Source organism: Pinus tabuliformis, chromosome 1_2, assembly GCF_031772625.1.
Source record: "Pinus tabuliformis cultivar Carrire ecotype Pingquan chromosome 1_2, CPIR1, whole genome shotgun sequence".
Lineage (NCBI taxonomy): Eukaryota > Viridiplantae > Streptophyta > Pinopsida > Pinales > Pinaceae > Pinus > Pinus tabuliformis.
In genome coordinates this window covers 529,063,111-529,081,710 of record NC_142298.1, presented here as the reverse complement: position 1 = coordinate 529,081,710, position 18,600 = coordinate 529,063,111, and the positions used below count along the sequence as shown (strand labels likewise).

Sequence of the window (18,600 nt, the reverse complement as noted above, 5' to 3'; positions counted from 1 at the left end):
TTTCCAATCCTCTTGAAGCCCCCGAGGCATCAACTGCTACTGAATGGCTCCTTGGCTAGGCTTTTGAGAGGATGGTACCAAGTGTACTACTACTACATTTTTTTTCTTGCATGAAGAAAATCTGTGGTTTCTCCTGCTGTATCATGTTCTTGATCATTTTGTACTTCACCGGGTTGTTTAACCCTCCTAAATTCCATGAAATGAGCTTCATGAGTCAATATTGGGTTTCGGCTGGTAGTATTTTGTTAACTTGGAATATCTTCCTGATTCCACCAAAATTTCCTCTATGATGATGGTTCTTTGCAGATCTGTCTTTCTTCCTAGCTTCTTGGTATCTTTGAGAAGGTTTTTCCCATCCCATCGACTCCCCATTTTTATCCCTAATGTTCGCTGCTGATGTGCTCTTGAAAGGATTACCTCCAAATTCTCTAACTGTCTTTCCAGGATTTTTTCAAATTCTTTCTTCCTACATGCTTGCTCAAGGCTAAATATATCTAGATCCCCAATGTCAATACTCTCTGGTTCCTCTTCCATATGTTTGGGTTCACTGTTTTCCGCTACTAAGTCATTTGTGTGGATTGATTCTTGGATTAAGTTTTCAATTTCCATTCCATTCGGAAGCCTTTCGGTTTCCTTGTTGGGACTGTCTATTGGGCTTGCCATGTTTACGGGTGACTTCATGCTTTGCCTGATGTCTGAGGTGTGGATTAGAAAATGAGACTTGGGTATATCTTCAGCATGGATTGGGGATTCAGAATCGTCCAAGGTTGGATGAGCGAGGATATCAAAGTTGTTGCTAGTTGATGGATTAGATGAGTTCACTACAGGATTTTTGAGGTTTGAGGTGGGATTTTGTGGTGCTTTTTCTGGGAATTTACTTTGGTGAACCCTTCCGAGTCCGATTTTTCTAAGGAGTTGTTGGCTTTGGTGGTAGCATTGAGGGGGCAATCTCGAAAAAGATGTCCATGAGCATGACATTTCCTGCATCTGAATGGAACATGTTCATAATCTATGGGTTGAATCCATTCAAAATCATCATGTTAGAGACTTACAGAATCCAGAAGTGCTTTGTTTAGATGCATGTAGACACAAATGCGAGCATAGGAGGTATACCTTCTGAGTTTCGTTTCTTCTGCGACCTTTATGAAATTTCCCAGTCCATTTCCAATGTCTTGCAATGATTCTTCATCCCAGTACTCCAAAGGTAAGGAGTACAGACAAATCCAGACCGACGCCCAGCTGAAATCCTCTTTGTCTGGATTGAATCTTTCGATCCAGTCTCTTAGATACAAGCCCGCTAAGTTGAAGAAATAGGGGCCCTTGTCTAGTATTCTATTACGATCTTCTAAGCAGTTGAAGATAGCTATAAAGAAACCCTTGGAACCAAGCTGCAGGGTGACATGCCCTTTAGGTTTCCGTTTGGATGCGATCCATCCTTGCAGGGCTTTCTCCATCAATCAGAAGCCAATGAATTTCCTTATAAGAGTGTGGTCCTTCATAAATTGGATCTTTGTATTGATTTGACGTCCCGACAGTTCTATCTTAGGTCGTTCTGCTACAATAGGTTTGCATGTAGCAGAAGTCGCTTTGGGGGTTTCGCTATTCAAAGTGGGATCCCCTTGCTGCTGTTTCTGAGGCCTTGCCTCCGTATCCGGTGAAGCTTTGTTTTCCTTTTCTGCTGCTGGGTCATTATGTGCTTCAATAATGTCAGTCTACATCTTTTCTAGAGCCCTTTCATCTTCATTTGGAGTGCAAATCTCATTTCTTCCAACAGGGGGAGGTGCAGAGTCCCCCCCAAGAAGGGGATCCATTCCAATGTTCATTGTTGACAATGTTCACTATCGCCAGAGAGTCTAATTTGTTACAGTGTGGTGATGTACAGAAGAATTCAGAGGCAACAGAGTTTTCCAGAAACCCTAGGTGCCCATGAATCATTGGAGCTCAAAGCCATCCATTGCCAACCTTGGCGAATCTTACTAGTCCCCAAATTCCAAATTATAAATTGTTTCTTGACATCTTTTTAAAAACATGCAAATTTATAATAGTTTTATATATAATCTTTATACAATTTTGGAAAATTTTAAGGTAAAATAATTTTATACTATAAAATTTGGGTGAATCATTTTTAGAAAAAAAAAATGAAATTGGTGAATATTTCTTTTGGAAAAACCATGGAAAATTAGCCCACTTGCGAATATTAACCCCTAAAATTTTCCATTGAGGAGGTTTTTGCATTAATAAAGATTCGTGCATAAATCCTTTTAAGAATCCAGATGGGTCTCTTGTCAATTATAAATGACAGTGGGAGAAATTGAGCATCATTCATTTTCCAATATATCTACTAGTTGATTTCCTTGATGTCTCAGATGGAAGGGGAAAATCACTAGAATATTCAAGAGCATGACTTTGTTCTAAGATAAGTAACTTTTTAAGTGTCAATTATGGGAAATCTTATTCGAAGCAGATTCGTGACAGAAGTTTTCGATGAGGGAGATGAATAATTGAGAGTCTTCTTCAATACATTGCTTAGGAAATTTCCGTTTTATGGATTGCAATAGATAATTCTAGAGCATATAGCTTTACAAAATTGTTGTTAGTAACCCCCATAAAGTTCACAAATATGTGGAAGATTGTTCAAAAATTCTTTTGAAAGACCCCCCCAAACATAATAGGACTCGTGTTCTCTTTCGGAGCCCTATCAATTTTTTTTTTAACAAAGCTAGCTGGAGGGAAAGTCTAATGAACTAGGGAAGAAGAGGGAGCACTATAAATAGAATGAGGAAACAAGATGGCTTGTTGATGGAATTACAAACTTTTCAAGAGTTATGTTTCCACCTCTAGAGATTCCCACTTAGAGGAACACCATGGATGCACACGATTAGCCTCATGGAGATTCTGTGAGAAATGGTTCTAAAGGGCCTTCAAAGAAGAGTAAGAGTCTCTAAAGGTTTAATGATTATATTCATTCCATAAAAGCTAGAGACGGAAGCTAGGGAGTAAAGGCCATGTTCCTTTGAGAATGGGGTTAGCAAAGGGAGTTGATCACAAAATGGGTGGTTGTACTTAGGGTGTTATATCTATCTTTATTTAATTTCTAGAATAGAGTTGTTTATTGATTCCATAGTGCTTTTGAGAATGGGAATTGATTGAATAAGTACTCCAAGTCCTCCAAGTTGCAACATTAGAGAGAATAGATAAAGTTTCCATCAAATCCTCTAGAGACCATTTTATCCCATGTTAGCATTTTTTTATGGGCCAGAATCTAAAGAAAATGAGAAACCTTTGGCCAAAGGTTCTATTTGTAGACTTTAGCCCATATTTCCTACCTAGGGAGCTACATATGATTCACCTCAATGTTATAGGATTCTTTGAGGGAAAAGGTATCCTTTGGGTGATAGCCAAATCTAAATTTGTTTGTATTTTCCAAGATAGAGATATTGCTCTGCTAAAGAATATAATAAAACATAGCCTAATATATGTAGTTTAGAATCTACTGTCATAACCCTCACAGTCTCCATTTTCTCCATCAGTCCCACTAAGATCCTCCATGTCAATAACTTTCCATAAGGAGACGTTGTCTTGATTTCATTAGGGTGCAAATATTCTGAAGGTTATTTTGATTTTTCAATTTAGGGAATTGTTGCCATGAATCATCCCATAATAATGTAGCTTGAACATTTTTTAACCTCTGAAAAGTAATTTCCCCAAACAAGGTGCTTCCTACTGTAGGGTAAGTTCCAAATCAATAATCCAGGTTGGAATTGTGGCATTTTAACTTGCATTTTCATTAGAATGTTTCTAATATACTTATTCCTCCATATTTGGTGTCAATGTTCATGACCCCTTATATCCATTGTTGCCATATTTTAGCCCCCATGATTGTATTGAAAATATCTAGATCTTGGAGGCCAAGTCCACCTTATGCGTTAAGGAATTAAATCTTTTCCCATGCAATGAGGGCACACTTCCTTTTCCCATGCAATGAGGGCACACTTCCTTTCTCTTTTTTCTCCTCCCCAAAGAAAATAATACTAAAGACTAACGATGAATACTTTTAAGAGTAGCCATAATAGAAAAGACGTAAATGGGAAGAGCTTGAATGATTGATTTCAAAAGCACCAACCTCTTTGTGATATTATGAAAATGAAATGTCCAACTATCTAACCTATTGGTTATTTTCTTAGAGGATGTTAACCCAAAACCTAGTCTTAAGAGTTAACCTAGAGGGGAACACCAAAATATTTGGAAAATAAAGTACAATTCTTGTAACCTACTATACTAACACTATAATCCTCAATAAAAATAAAGGCGTTTGAAAAAAAAAACTTTAAATCTTGAAATATTAATTTGTCCATGTTATGGCCATTAAATATCATAATTGTTCAAGAGGTTATAGTTCCTTGGACAACGGGATATATCATTAACATGGTGTCATCAACTTGTCACGATGCCAAATTTACCTTTTCATTGATCACTCAATATAGAGATGTTTTCGTTAAACAATCATTTTATTCTAAAATACATCACTTTGAAAAATTACTTTATTTTATTTTAAAAAACTCGTAATATTTTCAAGTTTATTTGGCATCACGTTTTCCACTCTACATGTATTCAAAATTAAGTTCCAAAAATATTCTTGATATGTTGTGTGAAATTGTTTGGTGTGCGTGCTGTAAAATACAATCTAAAACAACCTAAATGAGAAAGGATTCTACACAAGAGAGAACTTGAACTTGACCTTGACCTTGGAAGTTACCATTTTGCTACAATGTGATTTCAAAATTTTGGTTTTGAAGTTTTTATTAATTCTTTCTCCCAACTCAAGTTTGTTTGTGTAGTGATTTTTTTAAATTAGGAAGTGCGTAAATACATTACTGTAATTTTAAAATATTACGAAACTTTGCCATCGATCATCCAATTTAAATTTTGAAGCAAGAAAGTTATTTTTGTTAGGTCACTGCGATAGAAGGTGAAGTGGCATATAGTTTTCGCACTACGGTATTAGTTTCCTACTGTACTTCAACTTTTTTTTGCATTTGTAAGGTTTACCTTAGATTTTACTGATCTTTAAGCTGCTAGTTGGCTCATCCCCCCCACCAGGGCTACGGAGACCAAGGTTGACATCATCGCCTAGGCTCGAGTACACTACTAGCTCAGAGTTAGTACATAAATATCATGACACTTGTGAATTATTAAATATTAATTTACTAAAACATTTAGAGCGTACCTCCCAATTGCCTAGATTATTATGGGCTGACCAATCTGGGGCTGTGCTATTAGTTACTGCGCAACGCCATTTGTTGAACGCTTTCGTTGGTCGCTTCACATATCAACTTCACTTCACATGGAGTTTTGATAGAAATAACTTAGTTGTCTACAAATTTGAGCCGTGTCAATCGCGAAACATGAAGGTCCGCATCTTCAAGAGATTACCAGCCTACCTCCATCGCACTTAGCGATGAGTCTTTCTACTATAATTCATGCTGGAATGAATTCGATGCCAGCCTGTAACTAGATCCAAAGCTATTCCCGGTATTGAAGTAAGCTCACACTTTTTTTCAATATAATAAATTTAACCCATCTTATTTTCATCTATATTGTATGAGAGATTTTGATCATTTTGTTTATAGAAATTAATTATATAAATATATTTCTATATATAATAAATAAATTTAAAAATAATAATAATAAAATATATAATTTTAGACAAGTAATTTAAGATATGTTCTAAATTGTGATGTATTTGTATATTGTATTTTATATGTAATGAATAAAGTATATATCTCTTTTCTAAATAATATATTATCTTATTGTTGTATTTTTCTTGCAAAAGAAGGTTTATAATTTATTAAAATAAAATAATAAATTTACATTAATGTGTTTTTGAGTATTTTGAGAGGATTAGAGTTAGATAGGTATATGCTCTTAATGTAGTTATATATTGTATCTTATATGCAATGCAATGAATAAAACATACATTTTTTTACAAGAAAAATGGAGCAGAAATAGAGCTCAAATTACTCACAAATTAATTGGTATTTCTCATAACAAGGCCAAATTACAAGCCACATAAATAGTGATCATGAGATCCAAGAGTTTTAAGAGAGGAGAATATTGTGAGAAAATCTCTCAACGGACTCTCACCACTAACAAACAAAATCTTCTTACATTATAATGTAAACATTATTCCAAGTGCCCCCTTAAATTCTTACATTTACATCATTACAAAGATTAATACAAAAAATGACAAATTACAATTAACATGTCACATATGTCTCACTAGTCTTACTCGACACTTATCTCCACTCTGAAGCCTCCCATACAATGCTCTTTTCACCACCACAATTTTCGAGCTTCGCATTCAACTCATTTAAGACATAATCGCCTCTGACCATCTTTGATGAACTTTGTATAATTACGCTTCTCGATCTCTCTAAGAACAATCTCGATATGAGATTGTATCCAACAGTCAATTATGCAACAAACCTTTCTACACACACGGATCTCATAACAAACCCTAACTGATGCTCTTGAAGCCCGAAGCACAATAAAATCCATCAACAAATAACATATTCACACAATCAAATTAGCGATATTGTGCACCAAAAAGCATTGGCAACCACTAATTTCAATTATGCTAATCTATTTATTAAGCGGTTGTGGATTGTAAAATTCTACCATACAAAATAACAACGAAGCCCACCAATTACAAAAGAGAACCAAGAATGTCGAGCTAGAATCCCTTAATCTTATGGGCATGAACCTGCCTAGAGATCTTATCTAGATCAGATGTGGTAGTTGCTCGTTTAATTGGTTGCTGGAAGGTCGGACGGATTCCTCAAAGCGTGAGATTAGTTTCCCACGGTAATATCTGAGATCTCTACAAGAAAATGGCCACATAAATCAGTGAATGCCCCGACACTTTGAATCCCTTTATGCTTATCTTCTACCTCTCCTAAACACAAAACCTGAAGTTTACTTTCATCTCCACGGATAATGTCAGAACTAGTAAACACTGAAGCAACGTTTGTTCTAGGTTCAAGTTCACTTTCTTGGGTTTCATTGCCGCTATATTTCTTTGAGGATTGAGTCAAACTTTTCATCTTAATATCTGTATCTTCCTCAGGATGAGGATCAGTGAATGGAGATGAGCTTTCGGTGAGGCCATTATTATTGTGTATTAATACATCACATGAATTCTTGGACTTATCGTCAAAAACTCTTAAATGTTGGAAGTAGAGGAAACAAAACAATAATTCCATACACAAAATATGAGCTGTTGTTTTTCTATTGATCACACAAAACATGATTTTTATAATGAACCCAGTGAAAGGTATTTATCATTTTCCAACTAGCTACTTGCAAAAAATATCTTGACATGCAACTACATGCAAAGACACACTAAAAATAGTCTATCACTTAACTTCACTTGACTCAAGCATCAACCCTCAATCACTCAGCTAACTGACTCTCTATGTTTAGCCAACTCCACATCTCTCTATGTTTAGCCAACTCCACATGCAAAAGTAATTACTATTTCTAACACTAAACTAATATCAATGCTTTCCATGGCATGGTTCTGGTACCTTGTGTTAACTACGGGATGACACAGAACTGGACAACAACCCTTCCTTAACGAATCACGCTTTCTCTAAAATTCTCTGCAATGCCACATTTTGGGGTTCGAGCGCTTCATCCTCTCTAGATAGATCCTGGAACACCGCGGGCACTTCCAACTTAACGAGTTAAGTGACTATGCCCTTACACCAATAGTGGGCAGTCATCACAAACCTAATTTCTGCTTTGCATCTGGCGTGGCCTTGGCACAGGTTGAGAGAGATCGCACCCACAGCCATCTCGTCAACACATATTTCTTTGTACCACGGATCCATGATAACTTCTGTGCTCACATATTTCTCTGCTTCATCTCTGGATTTGTGGGCTTCCGAGGAGCAGAGATGCGTCACTTTCTCATGCATTGCCCACACCATGAAATCCTCCACGTCTGTCATCTTGAAATGGATGCTAATTTTTGGACACAATCACACCCCACAAACACAAAAAGAATTATCAAATTCACCACTCCAACAATCAAAAAATAAATACTCTCACACAACAACACACCTACACTGATCTATGTACATAAAACAAAATCTCAAATATTTTCCATCTCTCTGGCCCTCCGTCGAGGGATTCAAGCCCATAGAGGTTTTGATATCAATAAAAAAAAAGTAGAGATAGTGCTCAAATTACTCATAAATCAATTTATTCACAAATCAACTTGTATTTCTCTTGCAAGTCACATAAATAATAGTCATGAGATCCAACACTTTCTAAAACAAGAAAATATTGTTGAGAAAATCTCTGAAAAGACTCTAACCACTAACAAATAAAATTCTAACTGCTAACAAATAAAAGTCACCTACATTTTAATGTAAACATTATTCCAAGTTTTTTTAAATAATATAGTATCTTATACTTTTTATATACATAAAAATAAAATATCAAAATTACATTAAGGTGCTTTTGAAGCACATTGGAAGGATTACACATAAATATATATTTTAAATTGTGATGTAATTGTCTATGGTAAGTTATATCCACTGAATAACATATATATCTCTTTTGTAAATAATACAATATCTTATATTTGATTTATTTATATAATATTATATTTTCAATGTTAAAAATGTTTATAATTTTATTAAAATAAAATAATAAAATTACATTTAAGTGGTTTTGAGCAATTTGAGAGGATTAGAATCTCAAAGTATAAGTTAAAAAACATTTAGGTTTCATATTTTTTAGTGAACAAAAATCATGTGATTGTAATGAGCCAAAAAAACCAAGAGCAGTGGCATTGTCATTCAGTGGCTCTTGTTTTAATCGAAAGCCCTTCACATAGTAAAAGCATAAGTCACTAAATACAAAAAATCATTTTAATGAAAACTAGGGCTACATAGTAGCTAGTACCTACAGCTTACCTTACAATATAGTTTAATGAAACAAAAAATAACAAAGACAAAAATTCCGTCACAAAAATAAAACAACATATTGTGTTGTTGAATGTCACAAAAAATTAAGAAATATGATTAACTAATATTGTTTATATTAAAATACATATATCTATATGTGTGTGTTTTATTTTTATTAATATATAATACTCTATAATTTAATTTATTAAAATATGTTTTTAATACAATAATAAGTCACCTTAAATTGAATATATTAGTAAAAAATTATAATTCATGAAAATGAAAAATGAAAATAGAAATAATAATATAAAAAAAAAGAGTTAAATAAAAAGAAAAAAAAACTAAAAACAAAAAATTAGTAATTAATAGAAATAAAAATTAATAAACAACCTATAATAAAACCTCAACAAATCACCGGACAAATAAATAAATTTAAATAATAATAATAAATAACTAAAATTGAATTCCTAATATCTATAAATAAATGTCATAATTATTTGGTAAAACAAATTAATACTCTATAAAAAAAAATTAAATACTACAGAAATTATAATAATAACAACTAAATAGAAAGTAATAATAACTAAACTGAAAAAACTAGGAACGTCATGCGAATGAGATTGTGTCAGGTCACCCATGAACACATTTCCATACTTCAAGACCATAAGTTGACCTGCAAAAAAATAAAATACTGGAACTGGTAAGAGGTTAAATATAAATTTCCATAAATTTTATGGTATAGGAAGATACGTCTATAAAAAATAGGCCAAAGAAATCTTTACTCAAATTTCTGTTTCTGTTCTATCACACCCCACAAACACAAAAAGAATTATCAAATTCAACACTCCAACAATCAAAAAATAAATACTCTCACACAACAACACACCTACACTGAGCTATGTACATAAAACAAAATCTCGAATATTTTCCATCTCTCTGGCCCTCCGTTGAGGGATTCAATCCCATAGAGGTTTTGATATCAATAAAAAAAAGTAGAGATAGTGCTCAAATTACTCATAAATCAATTTATTCACAAATCAACTTGTATTTCTCACAAAAGGCCAAATTGCAAGTCACATAAATAATGGTCATGAGATCCAACACTTTCTAAAACAAGAAAATATTGTTGAGAAAATTTCTGAAAAGACTCTAACCACTAACAAATAAAATTCTAACTACTAACAAATAAAAGTCACCTACATTTTAATGTAAACATTATTCCAAGTTTTTTTAAATAATATAGTATCTTATACTTTTTATATACATAAAAATAAAATATCAAAAATTACATTAAGGTGCTTTTGAAGCACATTGGAAGGATTACACATAAATATATATTTTAAATTGTGATGTAATTGTCTATGGTAAGTTATATCCAGTGAATAACATATATATCTCTTTTGTAAATAATACAATATCTTATATTTGATTTATTTATATAATATTATATTTTCAATGTTAAAAATGTTTATAATTTTATTAAAATAAAATAATAAAATTACATTTAAGTGGTTTTGAGTAATTTGAGAGGATTAGAATCTCAAAGTATAAGTTAAAAAACATTTAGGTTTTATATATTTTAGTAAACAAAAATCATGTGATTGTAATGAGCCAAAAAAAACAAGAGCAGTGGCATTGTCATTCAGTGGCTCTTGTTTTAATCCAAAGCGCTTCACATAGTAAAAGCATAAGTCACTAAATACAAAAAATCATTTTAATGAAAACTAGGGCTACATAGTAGTTAGTACCTACAGCTTACCTTACAATATAGCTTAATGAAACAAAAAATAACAAAGACAAAAATTTCATCACAAAAATAAAACAACATTAAAATATTGTGTTGTTGAATGTCACAAAAAATTAAGAAATATGATTAACTAATATTGTTTATATAAAATTACATATATCTATATGTGTGTGTTTTATTTTTATTAATATATAGTACTCTATAATTAAATTTATTAAAATATGTTTTTAATACAATAATAAGTCACCTTAAATTGAAAATATTAGTAAAAAATTATAATTCATGAAAATGAAAAATGAAAATAGAAATCATAATAAAAAAAAAAAAAAAAAAAAAAACAAAAACAAAAACAAAAAATTAGTAATTAATAGAAAAAGAAATTAATAAACAATCCATAATAAAACCTCAACAAATCACTAGACAAATAAATAAATTTAAATAATAATAATAAATAACTAAAATTGAATTCCTAATATCTATAAATAAATGTCATAATTATTTGGTCAAAAACAAATTAATACTCTATAAAAAAAAATTAAATACTGCAGAAATTATAATAATAACAACTAAACAGAAAGTAATAATAACTAGACTGAAAAAATTAGGAAAGTCATGCGAATGAGATTGTGTCAGGTCACCCATGAACACATTTCCATACTTCAAGACCATAAGCTGACCTGCAAAAAAATAAAATACTGGAAATGGTAAGAGGTTAAATATAAATTTCCATAAATTTTATGGTATAGGAAGATACGTCTCCAAAGAAATCTTTACTCAAATTTCTGTTTCTGTTCTGATCTTATGTCGATAGTTGATTCCCGAATATTTGAGAATCATACAGACATAGGCACAGTTAAATAATTAACCTCGCAATCGACGTAAAAATGCCCAAATTTCTGTGCCTCTGGTTCTACTTCCTCAGTTTTAGTACAGTACGGGGGAGAGGGCAGAAGCATAAGAGCTTCAGCCAAATCTTTATATAAACGGATGGATTCGAACAAGTCGTCCATGGCCTCCCAGTCACCAATGCCTTGGGTTGGTCTAAAAACTGATGAGGAATTATAAAAAAAATATGTTTGCCCCGATAGCTAGGCAATTGCTGTCTCGAATTCTAAACTAATTATTGCCGACAAGCCATCTGACGAAGAGGTGGCTGCAGTCTCATTGCATTCTCCATCCTTTTTCGAGCTTCTCCTTCCTCCTTTATTCTCGTCATTCGATCTTCCAGAGTTTCCTCCACTTTCGGAATGGAACGCAACAGCTGCTTCTGCAGCAGTAGCCTAAATGTCGCACGGAGACAAAGAAATGGGGCATGGAAGGTGATCAATCAGCTCTGGGAAATTGAGCAACGCGCAGTTGTTGCCATTCAAATGGAATGAAGCGACGTCGTGCGCTCGAGCAGCCATTTCTGGCGTGACGAAGGAGTCGAGATAGATTCGGATTTTCTTTTTGGGTTCGCGAATTTCAGACGCCCATTTCCCGCAGTTACGACGAGGCACGCCTCTGTACCCTGGGTTTTGCAGATTCAGAGTTCTCTCTTCGGGCTGCGAAGGGGCAGCCTCCTTTTGCGTTGGAATGCTCTTGATCCCGCCGCCCTTACCTGTGGCCGCAGATTTGGTTGTTGCTTCTGCGTATTTTGAGGAAGTGAGCATAGTCTCGGGAACAAAAGAGGTTCCATTATCCATGAGTTTTGCATAGAAAATTAAGCAGGTAGGACACTGCACAATGGTGTCAGTGGAGGAATTGGGTGTTAAATAATCGAATTGAACGTAGGGGCGACCGAGATTAATTTTAGGAGTTGTTTTTAAAGAGATTTTTTGGAAATTTTTCTGGTGGGTTTTTTGGGTCAAAATCCCACATTTCAACCACCAGTTTCGTTGTTTTGTTTTAGAGATTAATTTTAATATCTAATTTATGGAACCATCAAGTTTTTTGTTTTTAGTTTTTTTTTTTTTTAATATTAATAATAAACTCACTCAAATTTTAACAAATTTTTAATTGAAAAAAAAACAGTGCCCAAGAACAAATGCTAACATATTACTATATCTGTTTCTAATTTCTCCAAAAACATCATCTTATGGTGAATGAAGCACAATTCTGTAAAGAAACTCATAGCGTCCTTTCGCTGTCGTGAAAGAACAAGTACGTTGAAACATTAAGCTCGTCCTAAATAACATCACGCTCTAAAACAGGGTGGACCCCATCCTCGGTTCTACAGCTGCAGTCGCCATTCCTAATCTATGAAATAAAACAGTCACAAGTGCTTTTTGCTTTCTTTTCGGAGCACCCATATAATTCGAGATGTTTTCAAGGTAATCAATGGGATTATGAATACTTTTACTTTTCCCTGTCATGCTTTGAATTTTTTTTTTTTTTTATACTGAAGTTTTTTTTCTTTGCCCTAAGTTGAATTCTTTGATTTGTTTATATTCGTTAGTTTCTTTTCTTTGCCCGAAGTTGAATTCTTGCTTTCTCTTTTACCATCTCATTAATTTTATGATTTGATTTTTTTAATATATTTTTAGTTTCTTTTCTCTGCCCTAAGTTGAATTCTTGCTTTCTCTTTTAGCATCTAATTAATTTCTCTATTGATTAATATTGTGATCTTTTATGTTTTAGTTAGTGAATTAATGATGGGAGTTTGAATAAGAATATAAAAGTTAGCAGAAAATTATTTAAGATTAATAATAAATTTAGTTTTCAAAAATAAATAAATTAATGGAGTAAATTAATTAAAAAATAATATAAATTATTATTATGTTTAAATTTTGTTTAGTTAAGAGTTCATCTTTGTTTTACATTAAGAAATATGTTAACAATATAAATCTTAGATATCTAGTAGGAGTGAAATCCCACCCCTTATCTCACTACTCATTTGATAATTAAGTTATGATAGATTTTATGTGTAAAAAAAGAAAAAGAAGAAAAGAAATTGTTATCAATTATAATTTTATTAAATTAATAATAAAATTTTACCTTCAATCTTTTTACATATTCATTTTTGTTTTTGTTTTTAAATACATTCAAAAATTAAATTATATTTAATTATTAAATCACTCAATATATCTAAGATTGCAGAGTTTAGGCTTGACTCATTGATGTGATTAAATATTTTCTTATAATATCTAAGATTTTCATTTTTTTATTATTACAAAAATGTATTTGGTATTAAAATAATTACTTTTGGAAAGAAAAAATTACTTTATCCTCTGGACAACTAAAATTCTAATTTGAAATTTATTTCACAACGTATTATCTTAAAAATAAGTAACTACATAAAATTCATTCTTTTTTTTTGTAAGCTTGTGAGGACATTTTTTCATTCATTCATTAAAAAAGGGGCAGATTACCTCCATGATCATATGGTAAGGTGGCCTCAATCTTCCCAATGGGAAACTAGATCTATTGACCACTGTACCACATTATAAGCCAACCAAAAGCGAAATAGTTTAAGACTGTCTTTTAGAGCTATATATGTTTGGGTATCCCGATCCTGTCTACTATCTAAATATCTACAATGTAGAATCAAAATCTGCATATCCTACAATTGTACTCAACAAAAATAGAAAAACATACTTAACTAGACATACTAAACAAACTAAACTAGACATACTACTAATTATCAGAAGAGTCTATAGGAACGGGATCTTTCGCGCTCGAGCTAGGTAATTACATTTGATGGAGACATGAAATATGCTTTTCTATATGGCTAAGGCAAGCATTCTGTTGTTGAATCTGAAGTTCAATACGTTGGAATTCTTTATGAATTTACGGAAGAACAGGGTCCACCTTGGTCAGGGCAGCTGTAGGAGTGGACAAAGCCCTTGCTATAATGTTTCTCATGAGCCAATACAGGTAGATGGTTTGTTTATACTAGGAAGAGCGACCTATGGTATGACCAGGGTCTGGAACTAAATCAAATCATTCCTCAACCTCCAAATTTTCTTGAGCTGCTTATCAGTTCTGGTTAACTTCCCACCTATAAATAAGTTGGCAGATATGGGGAAGAGTTCTTGTCTAATAGGCCTGGGCTGCGTCATGAATGAGCCCAGAGATCATTCTATGCCCGTAGCCTTGAGATGGGCATGGTTGGGGCTAATTGCAACCGCACTGAAGCCCCGCTCGTCGATTCTGGCCCCAATTTTCCCCCGTCCTGGAGCCTCTTTGAGAGGAAGTCCATGCCGTTCTATTACTTCATTATCCGCGATAATGAAACAGAGAACAAACATGAAAACCCTCAAAGCCTGGTACAATGCAGATGCCAAGGTGACGAACCTAGAGTATGTACCTGGGAATAACACCTCATGGTATAACATCGAGGAAATCCATGGAACTGTGAGTATCAAACAAATAAAACAAAAAATTTCCACCATATATGATATAGTTATATTGATAAAGACCAACATCATCAATCCATGGCTCCCTAAGCCTCCGAAAAACCAAACCTAGAATCCATTCAGACATATAATCATTCAGATAATCTTCTTTCATCCTTACCGTAGATGGAACAAGAAGCCATGAAATGAAACCCACGACCCCATGAGTAGAATACAAAAAAAATGCCAGAGCACAGACCCTCTGTGCATACCCATCCGTGAGAGAAGGATACCATAATTAATAGAGACAATTTGACCAAATTGAGGTTTCCCAACGAAAAAACCAACAATTTCCTTCCTCAAATTCTGGAATGCAGACATTCTAACCCAAGATATTATTTGAGAGACCCCTTCCTTGCAAATTAGCATAAATAAATTAAGCAAAGGGGTTGGAAGGGAAAGAATCATATAAGTGACATACCTACAAATGCTAGCCTCTGTGCAGACGAGAGGAGTTGTTGATCATAATCGACCTGTGGTAGGAAGGACCCTCGAAACTGCACCAAGGACTTCCTCTTGACCTATAAGAAAAAGACTAGCAATGCCTCTAGCTCCAGACAAATGCACAATAGAGAACTCGAGGCAGTAGATACCATACCAATCTCTCAAATCATCATAAATGCCTTGCATGTGTCTAGCCCCCTTGCAAAGGTTGGTGAGTGTGTGAAGGCCAGAGTTAATTCCCTCACTAGCCTTTCTTCTTGGACTTCTTTTCATGACATGGATCCCGAGGAGTCCATCCCACCACACTCACCCCGATCGAGGAACATAAAATTCATTCTTAAAATTTAAGAAAATGGAAATATTCCTTTCTTCATTATATTTATTAAAAGATCCATGAAAAAATATTTATAGCAAATAGAGTCTATGACATTGAGTCACATCACCATCCTCCATAGACATGAGTATTCTTTAACTTTTTAAAAATTAGAATCTTAACAATAACTAAATATATGCACTTATATAAAAGATATGAACTTATATATATATATATATATATATATATATATATATCCCTAATATTTAAAAAAAATAAAAATAAAAAACTTATATAGAAAATTGTTCATATATTTAATGTTTTTAAAATGTACTATTAAAATTTTGAAAACATTAGGAAAACCCTAAAATAACTCATATAAAACATATGGGTTAAAAAATTCCCAAAATAATATTCATAACTATGTAGGCCTTCTTTAATGAGGCTACATGACATTTTTGAGTATTGAATCCAACTACTTAAATGGAATAATTTAATGAGGATTTCCAACCACTAAAGAAATATTGAGGTAAAAGTGGGTCTCAAAACAAAAAAATTACTATCAACATCAACTTTGAGAGAACCAGTATGATTTAAAATGATGATGTCAATGATAAAGGTGTTGGAATATGTAATTCCTACTTGTCTCAGTTGTGACATTCTATGTAGAGGAGTCTATTCCTATTCCTTAGAGTTGTTATATCTATATGTTCCTAGATTGGTGTGTGGTTGAGATATTCTCTCAACTAGGTGATTGTGTGTCCAAGATAGTCTACCTATCTTGAGACAACACTAAATGTATTTATATGTAATCTTATTTGATGTGAATATATGATATTGTGTGCACTATCAAAAGTTAAATTGGTATCAGAGCCCTTCTGGGCCGAAATAAACAGTTTGTTGAATGTTTGGTTTTGGTTTGTCCATTTATTTAAGCCTGTCGGAGGAGAAATCAGATCAGGGAAGAGAGAGTTCCGCACACAACCCTCGGGTTCATCAGTTGGATAGAGGGATTTCTACATGCAGGTGCTTTCATTGTTGCAAGGAGATAAATTTCTAATTGATATCGGCTTGCATGTGGTGAACCATAGAAAAATTCTTTGGAATTAATATCAAAATTGTTGTTACGAAAAATGAGGTTTTGAAGGTTGTTTTTACGAATGTTCTTGGCGGTGGAAAATTTTGTGTTCAAATTTTTGGGATCTTAGCACAGCGGAAAGCGCATTTTTGAAGGCCTATCGGTGGTCCGGTGTGGAGAAGGATTGACTCCAGTGGAAAACTTGCTGCCGAAAACCTAGATCTGGAGATTGGGCAACCAATAACCATCCAAACGATGGGCAAGACATTGTGATATAAACTTCTCTGCCTCCAGAGTAGTCTGTGGAGCAGCGACCACAACAACCAAACACATTAAGGCCGAGGAAAGGCCACTAAGATTGTTGTTAGAAAATTCCTGATATTTTTTTAAAGAATTTGCTTGTAGAATCCACATTTGTTATTTCCTCATGCAGAGCATATGGGGACCCGACTGTTTGGAATTCAAGCCCGAGTGATGGATTGATGTGAGCGATGACAGGTAGTTGAGGATTAAGAATGAGTCCATGTACAAGTTTTTGGAATTCAACGTAGGGCTAAGGACTTGCCTAGTTAAGGACATGGCATACCTACAGATGAAGGTCGCGGTCACAGGGATTCTCAAGAGATTTCACATTCGGTTCGTGCAAAATCAGGTGGTGAAGCCAAAGTTGTCGCTAATTCTAGCCATGAAGAATGGTCTGTTGGTAACTCTACAAGAATGTCCCTCATTGGTCCATGAGTGGCATCCCTGAATCAGTTGGTGTTTCAGATTTTCGCTGATAATCAGAGAATTAGCCAGATGATGTGCCAAGCAACACACTATTTTCTACACGTTTGAACCAAGCATTTTTTTCCTAAGGCTGGATTTGTGCGACCTAGATCAATTGACGACGGAGTGCTGACTTTGGTATAATAAGCGTGGAGTTTCATCTAAGTGGAGAGCTAACTGGGTTGCGAGTGTTTTTCAAATAGTGATCTAAAGTCATGTTGGGCAGAGATAGAGAAATTTGATGTTTTGTTAATATGAAAGTTTATTTTTATGTCTTGGAATCATGGATAAAATTATTGAACCTTATTGAGCCTAACTAACTCAATCTAGGTAAAGTTATTTTGTTAGAATTCACGACTCTAACAAATGTCAGGTTAAGCATGGAGTTCCAAGATTTAATTCACAAAGAAAAAGATGCCCAAGATGAGGGAAAAGAGCAACAATGGTGATTAAAGATGATGGAAAAATAAGTGAAAGCTTGTGTTAGTTAGTGTGAGTTTGTGGAATAGACTCACTAACATGATGTATTATGAGTCACACATATTAATTGTAAGCAAGTCTAGGATGTTTTGTAGTGGTCTTTATAATGTATGTACCTGGTAACTCCAAGAGTTGGAGTGTGAAATGTAAGCCTGGTTTACCTACAAAGCCTTATTGGCTACATTAGAGCCCTCGTGGCTATAGAGACTTCATGGCCACAGTGCCCCATTGGCAACATAGCAGCCTCAATGCTCACAGTTTCGGAGTCTAGGTGGTCAAGAGCGACATACCTTACTCACAGGAGAAATTTTTTTTCTCACAGGTCTTAGTGTATCTCCAGTTGAGCATAAGGCATGGTTGAAGGTGAGCCGATAAAACCCATGATGATGACATTAGAGGGAGACTTGCAGGTACAGGTA

At 33.9% G+C, this 18,600-nt stretch overlaps 1 pseudogene; it reads right to left on the bottom strand.

The window, feature by feature from the left end:
• Positions 1 to 12,002: 12,002 nt before the first annotated feature.
• LOC149206660 (dehydration-responsive element-binding protein 3 pseudogene) lies at positions 12,003 to 12,407 on the bottom strand (annotated as a pseudogene).
• Between the last annotated feature and the right edge of the window lie 6,193 nt (positions 12,408 to 18,600).